We start from the raw sequence: 21,858 nt of genomic DNA, 5'->3' as shown, positions 1-21,858 counted from the left end.
AATATTGGATACCTCTACTAGTTGTATTAGTCTAGTGGATTAGTGAATATCAGAGCCAAGTGCTGAATTATTAACTAAATTATCCAATCTTGTGATGTCACAGACCATGAGTCATAATTATATTAATGCCATCATCCCTAATAGTAGTTGACTAGCTAGTAGTCACATGATCTATTGTCAGTGTTTAATTTTTACTGCTCTGTGATTGGCTGATGACTGAACAACTCCTATTTATCTGATGACTGTGTAGATGGTCACTTGTAGATGACTCACCCCTAGTACCTTGATACTCACTCATGAATAACTCTGGTGTGACTCACCCTTTAAACTAGAGACTAAACTATTATTATTACTAGTACCCTGCAGTCTAGTGTACTGTGAGAGATCTTCAGGTGTAATAACTCTGCGTACAATTATTCTGTGGTGTTGCAAAACAGCTGATTGGGGTTTGAGTGTAGTGCTACCAAGCTGCGTGTCACGAGTTCAAATCTCGTACAATGCAATATTTTTCCCACCTTTAATCATGACTTCAGGCAGACGAACAGACACGGCTTTTATTATAGTAAAGTTTATCTTTTATATATTAGCAGTAATGTTAGATTGATAGTTTTTACAGTAAAGTAGGTGTTGAGGTGTGTCAAGGTATTTCCTTACTAAAAGTGTCTGATGTTTAACAATAACTCTGTAGAGACTGACTTGCTCATGTTCACAGGCGGTTATAGGCTGCTTTTATATGGGAGAATTTAATGTTAATGTTCCTCATTTACGCATATGAGCTTTTTCAAACCATATTATTACCATGTTTTACTCGTATATAGTGACTATTCTACAGAGAGGAAACCAACACTGTTTATGTAGGATAAGGCTTTTTATTAGGTCCTTTTTCTTCCTCTATGCAGCCGTTATATTTAATGCTTGTGTTATAATATGGGTTATCGTCTCTTCTGAGTCATTCTATTAATCTATTTCAGTGTAAAGGTGTGTTTACACTAGCATGCATGTATCATTAGTGGTCTGTGGTTAGACGTCTAGTGATAGGTGCTCTACTGCCTAGTGTAGATGTTCTGTACTGTAGATGATCACTTTACACAAACATTTAGCATTATCATGTTTAATTTGTTGTTTGTAAATTAGCCGATATCCTACAGGGTTGGTACTCAGTCTAGTTCTGCTTCCACTGCAGTTGTCATGATAGTAAAGTCTCACCAGAGGCAGCTGTGAGCAACATTTATATGTCTTTCTGTCAGCCAGTGGCTCGTACTTTGTAATACTTGGATTCATCAGAAGCAGATGTTTATGGTTCTAAATATTCTCCTTTTTAAACAACTTCTCTATAAAATAGTGTTATACATTCTGATGTACCTCCCTGACTATGGTATATGAGGTCTGTAGATGCCAACAATTGTTCAACAAACTGTCAATTACAGTGACATCATTACAAACACTAGGAAGGTCTGTAAGAAGTGTTGAGACCAATTCTGTAGTAGAGAAGAGTTGCTAGTTTTTAGCCTCTGTACCTTCTTATCCACCATCTTCTTACTCTATTACCTTTCTCTTGTAATTCAGTAAGGCTCACACAGCCATCTCCCTGGGAAGTACTTTTGAATTCTTTATAGAGTTTAGATTACTAAACAGAATTCCACATAAATACAAGTGCTCCTGAAAAGGCTCAACAACTTTATGGTAACTTTTAATAACTGCTGATATGTCTCATGTATTGCTACGTTGGATCAAAATGTTGAAGTATCGTTCTTTCCAGCCTTGCTCTGTCAACTAAGGAATCACAGAGTTCTAACTCCCTCTTAGATACTTTCATGGTCCTGATGGACTCTAGGAGTTGTCTTCTATCATTTATTGTCTGTACCTCTCAGACTTGTGATAAGGTCAATCTTGTTATTAATTTCCTTCCAGGTGTCAAAAACCCTTGTGTAAACTCATTTTCTCTATCAGCTGTAAACTTTTAAGTTTTCTAGCACTGAGCCTAGTAACAAATTCCTTCACTGTTTGTCACATTCGTGCATCATCCTTTGTCTTCTTTGTAACTTTGCATTTAATTTGTTCATATATCATATTATGTCCACTAGAAACATCAAATCTATCAGAAAGTTCCTCTGATAACAACAAAACCAAATTAGTCCTAGCTTCATCATTATTAGTGTCCTCCAAGATTGTACTAGTTCCTTCCGATCTTTCCTCACCCTCTCCAATGCTCACCCTTTGGACAGCCATCTTGTTAGAACATAAAAGTATCATGCATCTGAATATCAATTAATGTTGATAGTGTATAAAAGTCAACTTCTACAAGTGAACTTGATATAAAACAAAAAACAAAGTACAAACTCAGATATCTTAAACTAAAGGTTAGGACTTTCATGTAACTACCACATACCTCACATTGCTATGAGTCAGCGGGTCATCGTGTTCTGCATCATTTTCTTTCTGAAAATTCATCATCTGTTGATACATCAAAGTAGACTGAGGTCTTAGATAGTTGATCAATTTGACAAGCTTTGCCATCAGTTCAGAGTAATTATTCAGCACTGATTTATTTATACCATTGCCTACTGCAGCCTATGAGACAAGTTGTTTTACTATTTGCTTCTTGGAAAAGGAGTTGTCTACTCCATTCCTAGTAGATACTGTGTGTCCTCTTTTTAGTTGTAGCAATAATTCAGCTACCAGCTTGCAACGATTTTCTTCATAAACTCCCTTTTCAAAGGAGTTTCCCTTTTCAGTTCAAATGATAGGTTAGCAGAGTTCAGTTAATAGATGGAACTTTTTAATAGAACTCCTGCTTATTTTAGAATGATCTATGTCTTTAAGACTGACAGGTGTTGGGGATTTGAGTTGTTTACACAAAGCTTGAAACACGGAAGAATTTGTAATGCATACAATAGATAAAGTGACCATCTAGCAAGCAGCACGCATACCACCATACAATAGATAAAGTGACCATCTAGCAAGCAGCACACATACCACCATACAATAGATAAAGTGACCATCTAGCAAGCAGCACACATACCACCATACAATAGATAAAGTGACCAATTAGCAAGCAGCACACATACCACCAAAATCACATAAGTTTGTACGTAAAACTAAATTATTCTAAAGGCGCATGAAAAAGCATGCAGAGAGACACTTTTTTAAGGACACAGTATGGACATTTAAGAGAGTGTGTGCATCCAGATTACAATCACATGCGTTTTGCGCGCGTGTGCGTGTGTGTATGTGCGTGGTGTGCGTGTGTGCGTGTGTGTGCGTGTGTGTGTGCGTGTGTGTGTGCGTGTGTGTGTGTGAGTGTGCACGCGCACAATGATTTATTGCGTGTAATTTATTGGTGACGCATAGAAAATAATAAAATACAAACATAAAGCAAAAGGGACTGTCTGATAGTTTGAGACTAGCAACAGAACAGCCCTGCTGGTAGTTTGCAGAAGAACAGATACAGTTTTGGCATCATACAGATGAGTGAGCACCGGTAGCACCAGTAGCACCACCGGCTGCCCACAAGTACTTCACCTGCTTCACTTTTATAACATTTGTATCCAAGTCATGAAAGTTAAATAATTATTTATTGAATAATTTTGCTGCAGTGATTTTTGACCTTTATTAGTTTTAAAGTATTGTATTTTAAAAGCATTGCTTGTCTTTAATCTGGTACAATAGCTGTGATCAATTAACATATTTTAAAAGCATTGCTTGACTTTAATCTGGTACAATAGCTGTGATCAATTAACATATTTTAAAAGCATTGCTTGTCTTTAATCTGGTACCATAGCTCTGATCAATTAACATATTTTAAAAGCATTGCTTGTCTTTAATCTGGTACAATAGCTCTGATCAATTAACATATTTTAAAAGCATTGCTTGTCTTTAATCTGGTACAATAGCTCAGATCAATTAACATATTTTAAAAGCATTGCTTGTCTTTAATCTGGTACAATAGCTGTGATCAATTAACATATTTTAAAAGCATTGCTTGTCTTTAATCTGGTACAATAGCTCTGATCAATTAACATATTTTAAAAGCATTGCTTGTCTTTAATCTGATACAATAGCTCTGATCAATTAACATATTTTAAAAGCATTGCTTGTCTTCAATCTGGTACAATAGCTCTGATCAATTAACATATTTTAAAAGCATTGCTTGTCTTTAATCTGGTACAATAGCTGTGATCAATTAACATATTTTAAAAGCATTGCTTGTCTTTAATCTGGTACAATAGCTCTGATCAATTAACATGTTTTAAAAGCATTGCTTGTCTTCAATCTGGTACAATAGCTCTGATCAATTAACATATTTTAAAAGCATTGCTTGTCTTTAATCTGGTACAATAGCTCTGATCAATTAACATATTTTAAAAGCATTGCTTGTCTTTAATCTGGTACAATAGCTCTGATCAATTAACATGTTTTAAAAGCATTGCTTGTCTTCAATCTGGTACAATAGCTCTGATCAATTAACATATTTTAAAAGCATTGCTTGTCTTTAATCTGGTACAATAGCTCTGATCAATTAACATATTTTAAAAGCATTGCTTGTCTTTAATCTGGTACAATAGCTGTGATCAATTAACATATTTTAAAATCATTGCTTGTCTTCAATCTGGTACAATAGCTCTGATCAATTAACATATTTTAAAAGCATTGTTTGTCTTTAATCTGGTACAATAGCTGTGATCAATTAACATATTTTAAAAGCATTGCTTGTCTTTAATCTGGTACAATAGCTTTGATCAATTAACATATTTTAAAAGCATTGCTTGTCTTTAATCTGGTACAATAGCTGTGATCAATTAACATATTTTAAAAGCATTGCTTGTCTTTAATCTGGTACAATAGCTGTGATCAATTAACATATTTTAAAAGCATTGCTTGTCTTTAATCTGTTACAATAGCTCTGATCAATTAACATATTTTAAAAGCATTGCTTGTCTTTAATCTGGTACAATAGCTGTGATCAATTAACATATTTTAAGAGCATTGCTTGTCTCTAATCTGGTACAATAGCTGTGATCGATTAACATATTTTAAAAGCATTGCTTGTCTTTATTCTGGTACAATAGCTGTGATCAATTAACATATTTTAAAAGCATTGCTTGTCTTTCATCTGGTACAATAGCTGTGATCAATTAACATATTTTAAGAGCATTGCTTGTCTCTAATCTGGTACAATAGCTGTGATCAATTAACATATTTTAAAAGCATTGCTTGTCTTTAATCTGGTACAATAGCTGTGATCGATTAACATATTTTAAAAGCATTGCTTGTCTTTATTCTGGTACAATAGCTGTGATCAATTAACATATTTTAAAAGCATTGCTTGTCTTTATTCTGGTACAATAGCTGTGATCAATTAACATATTTTAAAAGCATTGCTTGTCTTCAATCTGGTACAATAGCTCTGATCAATTAACATATTTTAAAAGCATTGCTTGTCTTTAATCTGGTACACTAGCTGTGATCAATTAACATATTTTAAAAGCATTGCTTGTCTTTAATCTGGTACAATAGCTGTGATCAATTAACATATTTTAAAAGCATTGCTTGTCTTTAATCTGGTACAATAGCTGTGATCAATTAACATATTTTAAGAGCATTGCTTGTCTCTAATCTGGTACCATAGCTCTGATCAATTAACATAGTTTAAAAGCATTGCTTGTCTTTCATCTGGTACAATAGCTGTGATCAATTAACATATTTTAAGAGCATTGCTTGTCTCTAATCTGGTACAATAGCTGTGATCAATTAACATATTTTAAAAGCATTGCTTGTCTTTAATCTGGTACAATAGCTGTGATCGATTAACATATTTTAAAAGCATTGCTTGTCTTTATTCTGGTACAATAGCTGTGATCAATTAACATATTTTAAAAGCATTGCTTGTCTTTAATCTGGTACAATAGCTGTGATCAATTAACATATTTTAAAAGCATTGCTTGTCTTTAATCTGGTACAATAGCTCTGATCAATTAACATATTTTAAAAGCATTGCTTGTCTTTAATCTGGTACAATAGCTGTGATCAATTAACACATTTTAAAATCATTGCTTGTCTTTAATCTGGTACAATAGCTGTGATCAATTAACATATTTTAAAAGCATTGCTTGTCTTTAATCTGGTACAATAGCTGTGATCGATTAACATATTTTAAAAGCATTGCTTGTCTTTATTCTGGTACAATAGCTGTGATCAATTAACATATTTTAAAAGCATTACTTGTCTTTAATCTGGTACAATAGCTGTGATCAATTAACATATTTTAAAAGCATTGCTTGTCTTTAATCTGGTACAATAGCTCTGATCAATTAACATATTTTAAAAGCATTGCTTGTCTTTAATCTGGTACAATAGCTGTGATCAATTAACATATTTTAAGAGCATTGCTTGTCTCTAATCTGGTACAATAGCTGTGATCGATTAACATATTTTAAAAGCATTGCTTGTCTTTAATCTGGTACAATAGCTCTGATCAATTAACATATTTTAAAAGCGTTGCTTGTCTTTAATCTGGTACAATAGCTCTGATCAATTAACATATTTTAAAAGCATTGCTTGTCTTTAATCTGGTACAATAGCAGGGATCAATTAACATATTTTAAAAGCATTGCTTGTCTTTAATCTGATACAATAGCTCTGATCAATTAACATATTTTAAAAGCATTGCTTGTCTTTAATCTGGTACAATAGCTGTGATCAATTAACATATTTTAAAAGCGTTGCTTGTCTTTCATCTGGTACAATAGCTGTGATCAATTAACATATTTTAAAAGCATTGCTTGTCTTTAATCTGGTACAATAGCTCTGATCAATTAACATAGTTTAAAAGCATTGCTTGTCTTTATTCTGGTACAATAGCTGTGATCAATTAACATATTTTAAAAGCATTGCTTGTCTTTAATCTGGTACAATAGCTCTGATCAATTAACATATTTTAAAAGCATTGCTTGTCTTTAATCTGGTACAATAGCTGTGATCAATTAACATATTTTAAAAGCATTGCTTGTCTTTAATCTGGTACAATAGCTCTGATCAATTAACATATTTTAAAAGCATTGCTTGTCTTTAATCTGATACAATAGCTCTGATCAATTAACATATTTTAAAAGCATTGCTTGTCTTTATTCTGGTACAATAGCTGTGATCAATTAACATATTTTAAAAGCATTGCTTGTCTTTAATCTGATACAATAGCTCTGATCAATTAACATATTTTAAAAGCATTGCTTGTCTTTATTCTGGTACAATAGCTGTGATCAATTAACATATTTTAAAAGCATTGCTTGTCTTTAATCTGGTACAATAGCTGTGATCAATTAACATATTTTAAAAGCATTGCTTGTCTTTAATCTGGTACAATAGCTCTGATCAATTAACATATTTTAAAAGCATTACTTGTCTTTAATCTGGTACAATAGCTGTGATCAATTAACATATTTTAAAAGCATGGCTTGTCTTTAATCTGGTACAATAGCTGTGATCAATTAACATATTTTAAAAGCATTGCTTGTCTTTAATCTGGTACAATAGCTCTGATCAATTAACATATTTTAAAAGCATTGCTTGTCTTTAATCTGGTATAATAGCTGTGATCAATTAACATATTTTAAAAGCATTGCTTGTCTTTAATCTGGTACAATAGCTCTGATCAATTAACATATTTTAAAAGCATTGCTTGTCTTTAATCTGGTACAATAGCTCTGATCAATTAACATATTTTAAAAGCATTGCTTGTCTTTAATCTGGTACAATAGCTGTGATCAATTAACATATTTTAAAATCATTGCTTGTCTTTAATCTGGTACAATAGCTGTGATCAATTAACATGTTTTAAAAGTATTGCTTGTCTTTAATCTGGTACAATAGCTGTGATCAATTAACATATTTTAAAAGCGTTGCTTGTCTTTAATCTGATACAATAGCTCTGATCAATTAACATATTTTAAAAGCATTGCTTGTCTTTAATCTGGTACAATAGCTCTGATCAATTAACATATTTTAAAAGCATTGCTTGTCTTTAATCTGATACAATAGCTCTGATCAATTAACATATTTTAAAAGCATTGCTTGTCTTTAATCTGGTACAATAGCTCTGATCAATTAACATATTTTAAAAGCGTTGCTTGTCTTTAATCTGATACAATAGCTCTGATCAATTAACATATTTTAAAAGCATTGCTTGTCTTTAATCTGGTACAATAGCTGTGATCAGTTAACATATTTTAAAAGCATTGCTTGTCTTTAATCTGGTACAATAGCTGTGATCAATTAACATATTTTAAAAGCATTGCTTGTTTTTAATCTGGTACAATAGCTGTGATCAATTAACATATTTTAAAAGCATTGCTTGTCTTTAATCTGGTACAATAGCTGTGATCAGTTAACATATTTTAAAAGCATTGCTTGTCTTTAATCTGGTACAATAGCTGTGATCAGTTAACATATTTTAAAAGCATTGCTTGTCTTTTATCTGGTACAATAGCTGTGATCAATTAACATATTTTAAAAGCATTACTTGTCTTTAATCTGGTACAATAGCTCTGATCAATTAACATATTTTAAAAGCATTGCTTGTCTTTAATCTGGTACAATAGCTGTGATCAATTAACATATTTTAAAAGCATTGCTTGTCTTTAATCTGGTACAATAGCTGTGATCAGTTAACATATTTTAAAAGCATTGCTTGTCTTTTATCTGGTACAATAGCTGTGATCAGTTAACATATTTTAAAAGCATTGCTTGTCTTTAATCTGGTACAATAGCTGTGATCAATTAACATATTTTAAAAGCATTGCTTGTCTTTAATCTGGTACAATAGCTGTGATCAGTTAACATATTTTAAAAGCATTGCTTGTCTTTTATCTGGTACAATAGCTGTGATCAGTTAACATATTTTAAAAGCATTGCTTGTCTTTAATCTGGTACAATAGCTGTGATCAATTAACATATTTTAAAAGCATTGCTTGTCTTTAATCTGGTACAATAGCTGTGATCAATTAACATATTTTAAAAGCATTGCTTGTCTTTAATCTGGTACAATAGCTGTGATCAATTAACATATTTTAAAAGCATTGCTTGTCTTTAATCTGGTACAATAGCTGTGATCAGTTAACATATTTTAAAAGCATTGCTTGTCTTTTATCTGGTACAATAGCTGTGATCAATTAACATATTTTAAAAGCATTGCTTGTCTTTAATCTGGTACAATAGCTGTGATCAATTAACATATTTTAAAAGCATTGCTTGTCTTTAATCTGGTACAATAGCTCTGATCAATTAACATATTTTAAAAGCATTGCTTGTCTTTAATCTGGTACAATAGCTGTGATCAATTAACATATTTTAAAAGCATTACTTGTCTTTAATCTGGTATAATAGCTGTGATCAATTAACATATTTTAAAAGCATTGCTTGTCTTTAATCTGGTACAATAGCTGTGATCAATTAACATATTTTAAAAGCATTGCTTGTCTTTAATCTGGTACAATAGCTGTGATCAATTAACATATTTTAAAAGCATTACTTGTCTTTAATCTGGTACAATAGCTGTGATCAATTAACATATTTTAAAAGCATTGCTTGTCTTTAATCTGGTTTAATAGCTCTGATCAATTAACATATTTTAAAAGCATTACTTGTCTTTAATCTGGTACAATAGCTGTGATCAATTAACATATTTTAAAAGCATTGCTTGTCTTTAATCTGGTACAATAGCTGTGATCAATTAACATATTTTAAAAGCATTGCTTGTCTTTAATCTGGTTTAATAGCTCTGATCAATTAACATATTTTAAAAGCATTACTTGTCTTTAATCTGGTACAATAGCTGTGATCAATTAACATATTTTAAAAGCATTGCTTGTCTTTAATCTGGTACAATAGCTCTGATCAGTTAACATATTTTAAAAGCATTGCTTGTCTTTAATCTGGTACAATAGCTCTGATCAATTAACATATTTTAAAAGCGTTGCTTGTCTTTAATCTGATACAATAGCTCTGATCAATTAACATATTTTAAAAGCATTGCTTGTCTTTAATCTGGTACAATAGCTCTGATCAATTAACATATTTTAAAAGCATTGCTTGTCTTTAATCTGGTACAATAGCTGTGATCAATTAACATATTTTAAAAGCATTGCTTGTCTTTAATCTGGTACAATAGCTCTGATCAATTAACATATTTTAAAAGCATTGCTTGTCTTTAATCTGGTACAATAGCTGTGAGCAATTAACATATTTTGAAAGCATTGCTTGTCTTTAATCTGGTACAATAGCTGTGATCAATTAACATATTTTAAAAGCGTTGCTTGTCTTTAATCTGATACAATAGCTCTGATCAATTAACATATTTTAAAAGCATTGCTTGTCTTTAATCTGGTACAATAGCTCTGATCAATTAACATATTTTAAAAGCATTGCTTGTCTTTAATCTGGTACAATAGCTCTGATCAATTAACATATTTTAAAAGCATTGCTTATCTTTAATCTGGTACAATAGCTCTGATCAATTAACATATTTTAAAAGCATTGCTTGTCTTTAATCTGGTACAATAGCTCTGATCAATTAACATATTTTAAAAGCATTGCTTGTCTTTAATCTGGTACAATAGCTGTGATCAATTAACATATTTTAAAAGCGTTGCTTGTCTTTAATCTGGTACAATAGCTCTGATCAATTAACATATTTTAAAAGCATTGCTTGTCTTTAATCTGATACAATAGCTCTGATCAATTAACATATTTTAAAAGCATTGCTTGTCTTTAATCTGATACAATAGCTCTGATCAATTAACATATTTTAAAAGCATTGCTTGTCTTTAATCTGGTACAATAGCTCTGATCAATTAACATATTTTAAAAGCATTGCTTGTCTTTAATCTGATACAATAGCTCTGATCAATTAACATATTTTAAAAGCATTGCTTGTCTTTAATCTGGTACAATAGCTCTGATCAATTAACATATTTTAAAAGCATTGCTTATCTTTAATCTGGTACAATAGCTCTGATCAATTAACATATTTTAAAAGCATTGCTTGTCTTTAATCTGGTACAATAGCTCTGATCAATTAACATATTTTAAAAGCGTTGCTTGTCTTTAATCTGATACAATAGCTCTGATCAATTAACATATTTTAAAAGCATTGCTTGTCTTTAATCTGGTACAATAGCTCTGATCAATTAACATATTTTAAAAGCATTGCTTGTCTTTAATCTGGTACAATAGCTGTGATCAATTAACATATTTTAAAAGCATTGCTTGTCTTTAATCTGGTACAATAGCTCTGATCAATTAACATATTTTAAAAGCGTTGCTTGTCTTTAATCTGGTACAATAGCTGTGATCAATTAACATATTTTAAAAGCATTGCTTGTCTTTAATCTGGTACAATAGCTGTGATCAATAAACATATTTTAAAAGCATTGCTTGTCTTTAATCTGGTACAATAGCTGTGATCAATTAACATGTTTTAAAAGCATTGCTTGTCTTTAATCTGGTACAATAGCTCTGATCAATTAACATATTTTAAAAGCATTGCTTGTCTTTAATCTGATACAATAGCTCTGATCAATTAACATATTTTAAAAGCAATGCTTGTCTTTAATCTGGTACAATAGCTATGATCAATTAACATATTTTAAAAGCATTGCTTGTCTTTAATCTGGTACAATAGCTGTGATCAATTAACATATTTTAAAAGCATTGCTTGTCTTTAATCTGGTACAGTAGCTGTGATCAATTAACATGTTTTAAAAGCATTGCTTGTCTTTAATCTGGTACAATAGCTCTGATCAATTAACATATTTTAAAAGCATTGCTTGTCTTTAATCTGATACAATAGCTCTGATCAATTAACATATTTTAAAAGCAATGCTTGTCTTTAATCTGGTACAATAGCTATGATCAATTAACATATTTTAAAAGCATTGCTTGTCTTTAATCTGGTACAATAGCTGTGATCAATTAACATATTTTAAAAGCATTGCTTGTCTTTAATCTGGTACAATAGCTCTGATCAATTAACATATTTTAAAAGCAATGCTTGTCTTTAATCTGGTACAATAGCTGTGATCAATTAACATATTTTAAAAGCATTGCTTGTCTTTAATCTGATACAATAGCTCTGATCAATTAACATATTTTAAAAGCAATGCTTGCCTTTAATCTGGTACAATAGCTCTGATCAATTAACATATTTTAAAAGCATTGCTTGTCTTTAATCTGGTACAATAGCTGTGATCAATTAACATATTTTAAAAGCATTGCTTGTTTTTAATCTGGTACAGTAGCTGTGATCAATTAACATGTTTTAAAAGCATTGCTTGTCTTTAATCTGGTACAATAGCTCTGATCAATTAACATATTTTAAAAGCATTGCTTGTCTTTAATCTGATACAATAGCTCTGATCAATTAACATATTTTAAAAGCATTGCTTGTCTTTAATCTGGTACAGTAGCTGTGATCAATTAACATGTTTTAAAAGCATTGCTTGTCTTTAATCTGGTACAATAGCTCTGATCAATTAACATATTTTAAAAGCATTGCTTGTCTTTAATCTGATACAATAGCTCTGATCAATTAACATATTTTAAAAGCAATGCTTGTCTTTAATCTGGTACAATAGCTATGATCAATTAACATATTTTAAAAGCATTGCTTGTCTTTAATCTGGTACAATAGCTGTGATCAATTAACATATTTTAAAAGCATTGCTTGTCTTTAATCTGGTACAATAGCTCTGATCAATTAACATATTTTAAAAGCAATGCTTGTCTTTAATCTGGTACAATAGCTCTGATCAATTAACATATTTTAAAAGCAATGCTTGTCTTTAATCTGGTACAATAGCTCTGATCAATTAACATATTTTAAAAGCATTGCTTGTCTTTAATCTGGTACAATAGCTGTGATCAATTAACATATTTTAAAAGCATTGCTTGTCTTTAATCTGGTACAATAGCTCTGATCAATTAACATATTTTAAAAGCATTGCTTGTCTTTGATCTGGTACAATAGCTGTGATCAATTAACATATTTTAAAAGCATTGCTTGTCTTTAATCTGGTACAATAGCTCTGATCAATTAACATATTTTAAAAGCATTGCTTGTCTTTAATCTGGTACAATAGCTCTGATCAATTAACATATTTTAAAAGCATTGCTTGTCTTTGATCTGGTACAATAGCTCTGATCAATTAACATATTTTAAAAGCATTGCTTGTCTTTAATCTGGTACAATAGCTGTGATCAATTAACATATTTTAAAAGCATTGCTTGTCTTTAATCTGGTACAGTAGTTGTGATTAATTCACATATTTTAAAAGCATTGCTTGTCTTTAATCTGGTACAATAGCTCTGATCAATTAACATATTTTAAAAGCATTGCTTGTCTTTGATCTGGTACAATAGCTGTGATCAATTAACATATTTTAAAAGCATTGCTTGTCTTTAATCTGGTACAATAGCTCTGATCAATTAACATATTTTAAAAGCATTGCTTGTCTTTAATCTGGTATAATAGCTGTGATCAGTTAACATATTTTAAAAGCATTGCTTGTCTTTAATCTGGTACAATAGCTGTGATCAATTAACATATTTTAAAAGCATTGCTTGTCTTTAATCTGGTACAATAGCTGTGATCAATTAACATATTTTAAAAGCATTGCTTGTCTTTAATCTGGTACAATAGCTCTGATCAATTAACATATTTTAAAAGCATTGCTTGTCTTTGATCTGGTACAATAGCTCTGATCAATTAACATGTTTTAAAAGCATTGCTTGTCTTCAATCTGGTACAATAGCTGTGATCAATTAACATATTTTAAAAGCATTGCTTGTCTTTAATCTGGTACAATAGCTCTGATCAATTAACATATTTTAAAAGCGTTGCTTGTCTTTAATCTGGTACAATAGCTGTGATCAATTAACATATTTTAAAAGCGTTGCTTGTCTTTAATTTGGTACAATAGCTGTGATGAATTAACATATTTTAAAAGCATTGCTTGTCTTTAATCTGGTACAATAGCTGTGATCAATCAACATATTTTAAAAGCATTGCTTGTCTTTAATCTTGTATAATAGCTCTGATCAATTAACATATTTTAAAAGCATTGCTTGTCTTTAATCTGGTACAATAGCTGTGATCAATTAACATATTTCAAAAGCATTGCTTGTCTTCAATCTGGTACAATAGCTCTGATCAATTAACATATTTTAAAAGCATTGCTTGTCTTCAATCTGGTACAATAGCTGTGATCAATTAACATATTTTAAAAGCATTGCTTGTCTTTAATCTGGTACAATAGCTCTGATCAATTAACATATTTTAAAAGCATTGCTTGTCTTCAATCTGGAACAATAGCTGTGATCAATTAACATATTTTAAAATCATTGCTTGTCTTCAATCTGGTACAATAGCTCTGATCAATTAACATATTTTAAAAGCATTGCTTGTCTTCAATCTGGTACAATAGCTGTGATCAATTAACATATTTTAAAAGCATTGCTTGTCTTTAATCTGGTACAATAGCTGTGATCAATTAACATATTTTAAAAGCATTGCTTGTCTTTAATCTGGTACAATAGCTCTGATCAATTAACATATTTTAAAAGCATTGCTTGTCTTTAATCTGGTACAATAGCTGTGATCAATTAACATATTTTAAAAGCATTGCTTGTCTTTAATCTGGTATAATAGCTCTGATCAATTAACATATTTTAAAAGCATTGCTTGTCTTTAATCTTGTACAATAGCTGTGATCAATTAACATATTTTAAAATCATTGCTTGTCTTTAATCTGGTACACTAGCTCTGATCAATTAACATATTTTAAAAGCATTACTTATCTTTAATCTGGTATAATAGCTGTGATCAATTAACATATTTTAAAAGCATTGCTTGTCTTTAATCTGGTATAATAGCTCTGATCAATTAACATATTTTAAAAGCATTGCTTGTCTTTAATCTGGTACAATAGCTGTGATCAATTAACATATTTTAAAAGCATTGCTTGTCTTTAATCTGGTACAATAGCTGTGATCAATTAACATATTTTAAAAGCATTGCATGTCTTTAATCTGGTACAATAGCTGTGATCAATTAACATATTTTAAAAGCATTGCTTGTCTTTAATCTGGTACAATAGCTGTGATCAATTAACATATTTTAAAAGCATTGCTTGTCTTTAATCTGGTACAATAGCTGGGATCAATTAACATATTTTAAAAGCATTGCTTGTCTTTAATCTGGTTTAATAGCTCTGATCAATTAACATATTTTAAAAGCATTACTTGTCTTTAATCTGGTACAATAGCTGTGATCAATTAACATATTTTAAAAGCATTGCTTGTCTTTAATCTGTTACAATAGGTCTGATCAATTAACATATTTTAAAAGCATTACTTGTCTTTAATCTGGTACAATAGCTGTGATCAATTAACATATTTTAAAAGCATTGCTTGTCTTTAATCTGGTACAATAGCTCTGATCAATTAACATATTTTAAAAGTCAATATCTTTAAAAAACGTTAAAGAAGCTAATAAGTGAAAAAATGCTATTAGTTACTGATACTTTTGGTTTAATTTCTCAAATAATTCTTACACCTTTTTTATGTAATATCAAAGTATTTTCCAACTCTGAGCCAGCACGGTCCAACTCTATTCCATAAGTCAGGTGAGCGTAGAAATGTATAATACAGGTCAATCTATATTTTAGTGTTAAAGTATGCTCTCAAATGGCGCATCATCAAAAGTACACAATGTAATCTACTGGGTAACTTTGTAATATGACTTTGAAATGATGTTTTCATTAATCGTTATTCCTAAAACCTGTGTATGACCTTTTACAGAAATTGGTATTTTGGTAATAAAAACTAAACCAAGTAAATCAAGCGAATGTTTCTGAGGGTTTTTAAAATTTACAATATTTTTGTTTTTTGGCTGATTAGAAGATTTTTTGCCAAACGCCATTTAAATTTCCTGTAATTCAGTCTATAAATGTGAAAATCAGTAGTAAAACAGTTATCGTCACCAAGAATTTTGCACTTCAGTGAAGGACCACGCATCACCAGATAATAAGCATCATGAATAACAGTGTAACAGTGTATATTAATATACATATAATGAATAACAGTGGGTCCATGATAAAACCTTGTAGAACACCAATTATTACATGTTTTAGGGATGAAGATGTGTTATTATTCCTCACAAATTGTGATTGGTTAAATATCTTGTGATTAAAGTGCATTATTAGTAAAGTGATGGAGCACACTTTACCAGATAATTAATAAATATAATGAATAACAGTGGGCCCATGATAGAACCTTGTGGAACACCAATTATTACATGTTTTAGGGATGAACATGTGTTATTATTCTTCACAAATTGTGATTGGTTAAATATCTTGTGATTAAAGTGCATTATTAGTAAAGTGATGGAGCACCCTTCACCAGATAATTAATAAATATAATGAATAACAGTGGGCCCATGATAGAACCTTGTAGAACACCAATTATTACATGTTTTAGGGATGAAGATGTGTTATTATTGCTCACAAATTGTGATTGGTTAAATATCTTGTGATTAAAGTGCATTATTAGTAAAGTGATGGAGCACCCTTCACCAGATAATTAATAAATATAATGAATAACAGTGGGTCCATGATAGAACCTTGTGGAACACCAATTATTACATGTTTTAGGGATGAAGATGTGTTATTATTCCTCACAAATTGTGATTGGTTAAATATATTGTGATTAAAGTGCATTATTAGTAAAGTGATGGAGCACATTTCACCAGATAATTAATAAATATAATGAATAACAGTGGGTCCATGATAGAACCTTGTGGAACACCAATTATTACATGTTTTAGGGATGAACACGTGTTATTATTCTTCACAAATTGTGATTGGTTAAATATCTTGTCATTAAAGTGCATTATTAGTACAGTGATGGAGCATCCTTCACCAGATAATTAATAAATATCATGAATAACAGTGGGTCCATGATAGAACCTTGTGGAACACCAATTATTACATGTTTTAGGGATGAAGATGTGTTATTATTCTTCACAAATTGTGATTGGTTAAATATCTTGTGATTAAAGTGCATTATTAGTAAAGTAATGGAGCACACTTCACCAGATAATTAATATAATGAATAACAGTGGGTCCATGATAGAACCTTGTAGAACACCAATTATTACATGTATTAGGGATGAAGATGTGTTATTATTCCTCACAAATTAAGATTGGTTAAATATCTTGTGATTAAAGTGCATTATTAGTAAAGTAATGGAGCACATTTCACCAGATAATTAATAAATATAATGAATAACAGTGGGTCCATGATAGAACCTTATGGAACACCAATTATTACATGTATTAGGGATGAAGATGTGTTATTATTCCTCACAAATTAAGATTGGTTAAATATCTTGTGATTAAAGTGCATTATTAGTAAAGTAATGGAGCACATTTCACCAGATAATTAATAAATATAATGAATAACAGTGGGTCCATGATAGAACCTTGTGGAACACCAATTATTACATGTATTAGGGATGAAGATGTGTTATTATTCCTCACAAATTAAGATTGGTTAAATATCTTGTGATTAAAGTGCATTATTAGTAAAGTAATGGAGCACATTTCACCAGATAATTAATAAATATAATGAATAACAGTGGGTCCATGATAGAACCTTGTGGAACACCAATTATTACATGTATTAGGGATGAAGATGTGTTATTATTCCTCACAAATTGTGATTGGTTTAATTTCTTGTGATTAAAGTGCATTATTAGAAAAGTTGTATAATTCAAGTTTATTAATTAGAATGATTGATTGAATAGTCTGATTGATTAGAATGATAGTCAGCTGTATCGAAAGCTTCTGAAAAATCTTAAAACTCGCCATGTTTAATTGTGCCATTATCGAAATTGACGTATAGTTTTTCAAGCATGTCACTAATAGCTCCTGTGGTGCTGCGCTTTTCATGAAATACATGCTGGTTATCAACCAGCAACTTTAAGTCTTCCATATATGTACGTATTTACTTGTTTAACACTTGTATCACTTTTATTACATCATCCTCTAAGACCTGCTCAAATTTAAATTTAATATTAGATATTAGTTGTTGTAAAAAGGATTCATAAGGCACATCAGATTTAGGAAGTTTTGCTGCAAGATCTACTCTAAGGTTGACAAAATGGTTGTTAATACACTGAGAAATCTCTAAAGGATCTTTAATTCTGGTATTCTCTACATCTATGGTTGTAGGACCCAGATTGGAATTTGTAAAATCTTGTTTCAGAATTTTATTTAAAAGTTTTGCAATTTTCATTTACATTCCGTTAACACTTTTTATCTTAGTCACGATAAAATTTATATTTTGATTTTAAAATTCATAATAACTAGAAATGCCCCTGTCATACAGCCCACGACCTGATAATGGAATAAGTGATAATGGAAAAAAGAAATGGCAGTGCTGGTTGTTGAAAAAGTAGTTGTCAGCAGGAATTGGCAGAGTATAGTGTAATGGAAAGTTGTTCGAGATTAAATTAATTATTAATTAAAGCTGTAGGCATAACCTACTGTAATGTATGTAATTTAACAACAACAACAACTATAAGGAAATATGTTTATTATAACTCTGAAATGCAAAATTAGAAGTAAAATGGCAAGCTACTGTGTACTATACACAGTTTGAAAGTTGGTTGTGTTGAATGTAGAATGGTTTTGATAGCGATCTTTAACAAAAAACAAGGACGAGTGTTCACGTGTCAGGAAGTTTTCTGCAAACTGGAGCAAAATAAAAAAATGGTCTCATCATAAAGGGGCATTATAGTCCGACCCTAGCTTGTACATAAGTTGTAAAGAATTTCGGCTAATATTTTAAATAATTTAATGAAACCTTCGGTTATTGGACAAAAAACATAGGCTGATAAACTGTGTACCACAACTTCTACGTGTAAATCGGTCTACGCCTCAAACGGTCTACATTTATTACAGAAACCTTCAAATAAATTCGATTAATTATTCTTATAATTAAATCTAACAAAAATATTAGAAACCTTAGCAAGTAAACAATGCCATAGACTGGTGAAATTAGCACATTTTTATTATGAAATGCGCACTGCTAAATAGTTCTACTATCTGTCGCACAGCTTTATTGGCGTATCGTAGGCTGGTCTTAACTATTATTAAACCAAGCTTTTCAAGAGTTTTGTGGCGATTTTTGGCCGAATTAATCTGTCTATTTGTGTATGATCCGATCAGATGGGTAAGTTTTAAGATACTGTCAACACTTTTCAAAGACTTGGTAATATATTGAAATAGGTTTATATGTGTTTTGTATCGTTATTATACTTAAACGACTACACAGAAAAATGGTTAAATTTGTTGATGAGATTTCGGTGCAAGGGTTTGCGACGTTGATGATGAATAATTTTCGTGAGTTGTGTGCACATGCATATATCATAAAAACTCTCAAACACTCATTTGGTCGTGGACTATTTTTAAATTTACAATATTTTGATACAAGCTGTGTATATAAAGGCTCATGTTTACAGTACTTGTGTAGTTCACTTCTAATTATTAGTATAGTTACATACCGTTCACAATTCTAGAAGATATACAGTTGTTTTATATGACGGGCCAGGTACATTATGGTACAGGTACATTATGGTACGGGTACATGATGGTACGGTTATATGATGGTATGAGTGTATGTTGGTACGGGTATATGATGGTACGAGTATATGATGGTATGGGTACATGATGATACGGGTATATGATGGTACAGGTATATGATGGTACGGGTACATGATGGTACGGGTACATGATGGTACTGGTATATGATGGTATGGGTATATGATGGTACAGGTATATGATGGTACGGGTACATGATGGTACTGGTATATGATAGTACTGGTATATGATGGTACAGGTATATGATGGTACGGGTATATGATGGTACGGGTATATGATGGTATGGGTACATGATGGTACGGGTATATGATGGTACGAGTATGTGATGGTACGGGTACATGATGATACGGGTATATGATGGTACGGGTTTATGATGGTACGGGTACATGATGGTATGGGTATATGATGGTATGGGTACATGATGGTACGGGTATATGATGGTACGGGTTTATGATGGTACGGGTATATGATGGTACAGGTACATGATGATACGGCTATATGATGGTACGGGTATACGATGGTACAGGTATATGATGGTACAGGTACATGATGATACGGCTATATGATGGTACGGGTATATGATGGTACACTACATGATGGTACGGGTACATGATGGTACTGGTATATGATGGTACGGGTATATGATGATACAGGTACATTATGGTACAGGTGCATGACGATATGGGTATATGATGGTATGGGTATATGATGGTACGGGTACATGATGGTACAAGTGCATGAAGGTACGGGTATATGATGGTACAGGTATATGATGATACAGGTATATGATGGTACAGGTACATGATGGTACAAGTGCATGAAGGTACGGGTATATGTTGGTACAGGTATATGATGGTACAGCTATGTGATAGTACAGGTATATTATGGTACAGGTATATGATGGTACAAGTATCTGATGGTACGGGTATATGATGGTACTGGTATATGATGGTACTGGTATATGATGGTACAGGTATATGATGGTACAGGTATATGATGGTACAGGTATATGATGGTACAGGTACATGATGATACGGGTACATGATGATACGGGTATATGATGGTACAGGTATATGATGATACAGGTATATGATGGTACAGGTACATGATGATACGGCTATATGATGGTACGGGTATATGATGGTACGGGTATATGATGGTACGGGTATATGATGGTACAGGTATACGATGGTACAGGTATATGATGGTACAAGTACATGATGATACGGCTATATGATGGTACGGGTATATGATGGTACACGTACATGATGGTACGGGTACATGATGGTACTGGTATATGATGGTACAGGTATACGATGGTACAGGTATATGATGGTACAGGTACATGATGATACGGCTATATGATGGTACGGGTATATGATGGTACATTAAAAGTCGCTTGGAGTTCTAAACATTTAGTGAAAACAGTTGCAACACAAAACCATACAGTTACAAAACTTACCATGGTAGTGTCGGTAGTTATAATGGGCCACTCTCAATGGACCTGGTTTTACAAGTTATAAGGTATTTAGTTTCTCCACTTCTGCAGCACACTTGAGACCTATCTGAGGAACAGAATGCTGCTATCATGGTTTGCGCATCATACATTCATCTCTCTCTTTCCCATGCATGTTTGCTTTAGAAGTGAGCATGTATTTTAATAATTAATATAATTTACTAGCTGAAACAACCAGAAAGAATCTTAACTAGTTGCATGGCTTATAGTTACAGCTAGTTAAAGTTGAAATAAAGTCTTTAGACAGCAAGTGGAGGCTCCAACAATATTTGATTAATAGTTTCTCCATAAAATCGTAGGCATTATGTGATACTAATAACAATCATTATTATTATTACCCTCGAATATCTAGACTTCTTGTTACTACATCCCTCTTACCTGTTCATGGTGATTTATTATAGCTAGGTGAAATGAGAAATTAAAAGTTTGGTAAAACTAGAGATGTCGAGTAGTGAATAACGAGTTGACTTACTCCAATCAATTTTACAATGTTTCTTGTTAGTATATGTATTCATGAGTAGTAAAATTATTCCTTTTACTTTAGTTTAATAGATAGAAGAGACTCAAACACAAAGATAGATATACCTACATTCTCATATCTTCCTCAGCAGCATAACACCTTATTAC

The 21,858-nt window shown here is 31.5% G+C and overlaps 1 protein-coding gene across 1 annotated transcript in view; it reads left to right on the top strand.

The window, feature by feature from the left end:
• The window catches only part of LOC137402241 (uncharacterized), a 53,991-nt gene that overhangs the window by 7,001 nt on the left and 25,132 nt on the right, over positions 1-21,858 (top strand). The window lies entirely within an intron of this gene.

Source organism: Watersipora subatra, chromosome 8, assembly GCF_963576615.1.
Source record: "Watersipora subatra chromosome 8, tzWatSuba1.1, whole genome shotgun sequence".
Lineage (NCBI taxonomy): Eukaryota > Metazoa > Bryozoa > Gymnolaemata > Cheilostomatida > Watersiporidae > Watersipora > Watersipora subatra.
The sequence above is the reverse complement of the archived record's forward strand: the minus strand, read 5'-3'. Positions and strand labels throughout refer to the sequence as shown.